Source organism: Dendroctonus ponderosae, unplaced genomic scaffold, assembly GCF_020466585.1.
Source record: "Dendroctonus ponderosae isolate FM_Combo_2020 unplaced genomic scaffold, Dpon_F_20191213v2 Dpon_F_20191213_1, whole genome shotgun sequence".
Lineage (NCBI taxonomy): Eukaryota > Metazoa > Arthropoda > Insecta > Coleoptera > Curculionidae > Dendroctonus > Dendroctonus ponderosae.
In genome coordinates this window covers 19,861,358-19,865,652 of record NW_026017110.1, presented here as the reverse complement: position 1 = coordinate 19,865,652, position 4,295 = coordinate 19,861,358, and the positions used below count along the sequence as shown (strand labels likewise).

The window sequence follows — 4,295 nt, the reverse complement described above, 5'->3', positions numbered from 1 at the left end:
TTCATCGATAACCAAAAAACGAAGACAAAAACAACCATCAGGTACCAACTGAACGTAAATAGCAGGTAATAATTGGATACTTATATCAACACTTCTGCATATTTGCTCAACATATTTATTATTTAATGTGAATAAAACTTATTTCAAGTTTTGTTGAAGCACTACACGATCTAACTCATGTAATCTCAATATAAATTACATCTCTAGGTTTTTTAGTTTAATAAATACCTATTGTAAAGATAAATTCATGTGCTTTATTTTCCCGATTTGCCCTAGTTTTCACACGAACACAATTTTAGCAGGCGATTTGAATTCACTTTACGAACTCTGTGATTTCCGTTGAAGTTTCAATAATATTTCGAGTATCTCATATTGCCCTTTAATTGTGATGTTAATTGAAGCCCTAGCATTAACATCACAATTAAGGAGCGTGATGAAATGCTTGAAATGTTATTGAAACTTCAACGGAAATCACAGAGGTCATAAACTGAAATCAAATATCCCGCTAAATTTTGATGTGAACCCAATCGATAAAGAAGATTTCTTCTGCCAGTAGTGGAAATTAGAATTTAGTTTTGATTGCAGCCGGTGATTTAAGCGACAAATAGCATTCTGCAGGCGTATATGTCAGTTTCCAATCTATAACCTCTGTGATCTGTGGACTCAAGGTCTATGGTGTATAACGAGGAGCAACAAGTTGGCGCAAAATTTCGCTTGGCGACAACGAAACCAGCGAATTTTATTTCTTTCTCCACCAGCCGCGTTTTCTGTCGTTTTCGTTGCGAATCAAAGATGGCTTCAACCAGAGACAAAGAAAGACTGGCTTCAACTGAAATGTTGAGAGAGTTTGTAAAGAAATATCCGATTTTATACGATTTAAGTCATGAAGATTACAAAAATATAAGAAAGAAAGATAAGTTATGAGATGAAATTGGGCAGGAGATCCATATTACAGGTAGGTATTTAATTTGAAACATAAAAAAATTTGTATTGTTTTCTATTGTATATTTCGCATTAATTCTTACTTCTTCTTTTTGTATCCAAATATGTAAATGCGATGATAGGTATAATACTGTGGTATATCATTGATTATTTGAATTGAAGTAATTAACAAATTTTTCTCGAGGAGCGAATGCAATATTTGTTGCACGTCTTGGGTCACTTTGGATATTAAATGCTCTTCCTATGTTTTCCTCAAACTCTGTTGGTGGTAAATCGAAATCTTCTTGGTCATTTCCTCGAGTTCGTAAAAAATTATGCAAAATGCACGCTGTCTTCACAATCAAAATTGTCGTTTCAACTTTGGTTTGAATTAGCCTTAAAAATATTCGCCATTTTTGGGTCAAAATTAGGGATGACACGAAATACTTGTCACAGGTATCTTGGAACAGATATCGATATGAAACAGTCGGTACCTGTGACCGATATTTAAAATAACATGTGATTTGAAATAACAGGGCTCGCCTACGATGCTGGTCAGAACCAGTACAACATAGTATTTCAATATTTCAACAAAGCAAAAAGGCAAATACCTGCCTTTGTGCCTTTTGACTCCCCGCGGCGTTGTCAACTGGCCTGAGTTTTAGTGAAAGGAGATATTTTATTGTCGTGAAGTGGTAAGGTTTTGTATGTATGGGAGTGGGACGTGGGACCCGATGATTTTCGAATCCACGCAGCCATGATTCGGCAAATAGCAATATTCAATGAACAGAAAATATCGGGAACAGCAGTAACAGCCGTCTCAGATATTTTCTTTAATGTGACAGACCTGTGAGTCACAGGCTGTGACTGACTGACTTTTTTCGGAATTCTGAGCTGTTCCTTGTCAGTGAAACTTGTTCTTTTTCGACCAATAGCAGTGCTTCTGAAATAAAATAGCATTTGTTGCATCTGCCCAGTGGAGTAGTGGACGAACTAAATTTAAATTTGTATAGGCACTATTAGTCTGGACATGTTTCAATATTTGTTTATATCAAACATACAAAACAAGATTTTTCACATTTTACTGCCCTTAAGTGGGAAATATAAAAAATGTGGTCACCTTTTTTTGAGTTCAAATAAAGGTTTGATAAAATGGTAAAACGTTACTCATAAAAAATGTTATGACTTTTTTTTGACCATGAGTCCTTGCATACATAAAGGAACAAAAGGCATTTGGTCTTCGGTCATAATTTATTGCGGACCCAGCAAATTCGCACTCAAATTACTAGGAAGTGGCGTGGATATTCTTCAATGGAACAATTAGTGCAGTCGGATTAGATTAGATTTTTACCGGACACTAAATAGATGAAAGTAAAAGTTTTTATAATTAATTTGGTTTTGGTTCAAAAAATTTCTATCTGTTTTTGAAGGACTTTGTTTTTAATTTTTTAATACTTTATAAATGGTATAAATTTTAGTTCCAAATATTCATATATTTTTGTTCATTCCCATTTGTTATATAAAAGGGGCTCTTACCAGATTCTAAATAAATTTTTCTTGAGACGTCGGACAGACTTCTCTGATGCTGTATTTTACTCATAAAGAGTTATACTACAACGTACAGTAAACGAAAATTTCATTACTGACTGACCAAAGAAAGTTATGGTACCATTTTCGTGAAACAAAACTAAATTAATTATTGAAAATTAACAAAACGCTGAAATCGACGTTTTTTTTTGGATTTTTGAGTAAACTAATGAACGGATTTTAATGTAGTTTATCTGATATCATAGGTATTTTTAATACTTGATAAAAGGATAAAACTTTTTTGCAATAGCATCAACGGTTCGACAATTAAGCACAAAAAACGGGCTTTTGCACTTTCTTTAATTATTTATAAATAATTGTTTATAAACAATGTTCCACAGCCAAAAATCGAGCACAAACCATTCATTGTCTCAATATTCTGACATCCTTCCGAACAACTTCCAATAAACTTTTACCATCATATTTTTAGTGCTCGAAACAGGCCTTTTAAAGTGGAAACTGACTGGACTCAAAATACGCTTCAGCCCGGTTACAGGTACAAATCAATATTTATCATGGGCCAAAATAACATGTGCCTAAAAATCACAGATACTTGGAACAGGTACGAGCCTGGAACAGTCACATATGGAACCTGTGCCTGAAAAATACTGGTTTGTGTCATCCCTAGTCACAATGCTAAAGGCATTCTTGACCACTCTTCTACGTTCTCGACCACTCTTCTACGTCTGACTGTTCTGTGGATTGTTTTATGATGCAAATAAATACAAGGTAGGATCTTAGTTAATCTATGGGTAGGATATTGCGTCGATTAGCCTCCCTGGTGACTAAAATTATAAATACATGTGAAGTATTAATTTGACACTTGTTTTCTTAACATTGCTGTTTACATTTGATTGTGCACTGTTTTGTTTTGTTCAAATCAACTTCTGCAAGCTTTTAAAGAAATAGAAACAGATCGAAAAGTGTGTGAGTATTGTGTTATGATATAAATGTCATCAACTCCAATAAATGAAGAAGCCTGACAAGTCTCAATTATCACTCGACAACGAGTAATTTAACGTTTCGCAGAGCCACCATCGGTAGTTGAACTGGCGAATAGCGTACAGACTTCATGTTCACAGGTGTTTTGTGGTACGGACTATACATATATCGATCGGTTCTACTTTATAATAAGTACTTATCCAATTAATTCCTGAATCGCCTGATCTAAATCCACCTCAATCTCCTAAACGACTTTTTCTTTATTCTGCCCCTTGAAAAATATTTTCATTAACAATTTTTTTAGTGGTGTTTTTAGCGAAAATTACATTTTTGGCTACTTCTTATTCATTGAAATTCATGATTTTTCCATGAGAGAACAAAGCACACCATGGTCTCCTCCTGTCTGTTAAACCCACTATTTGAATTAAGAATAATACAGAAAATTACTGGTTAAACCGTTGTCATGTAATAGACCGGAAAATTTGTCGAATTTGCCAAATCTACATTTCGTTTCCAATTGATTTTTCTTACAAATTTTGTAGGAATAGTATGGATGAAGTTAATTTATTTTTTACTTTTACCTTGACTGATGTCCCGTCATATTACCATTATTTGCAGTATCCACACTAGAATAATTACCCCATCCTTTGAAAAACTTTCCCGACTAACAGAAATTTGCAACAAGCTGGCAACGTTGAATTGTCTGTTAAAACACACAGCACGAGTACTCAGGAATCTCATGATCACAATCATAGATGAAGACAACTATAGATTGCCCACTCCCTTACACAAAATGATAACAAGGTTTTTTACTGATACTGTCGCCATCTATTAGCTGCTTCCGA

At 34.3% G+C, this 4,295-nt stretch overlaps 1 long non-coding RNA gene across 1 annotated transcript; it reads left to right on the top strand.

The window, feature by feature from the left end:
• Positions 1-722: 722 nt before the first annotated feature.
• LOC125504770 lies at positions 723-3,326 on the top strand. The gene is made up of 2 exons (XR_007281685.1): positions 723-955; positions 2,939-3,326. It is a non-coding gene; the product is annotated as an uncharacterized LOC125504770 (long non-coding RNA).
• The last annotated feature ends 969 nt before the right edge of the window (positions 3,327-4,295 follow it).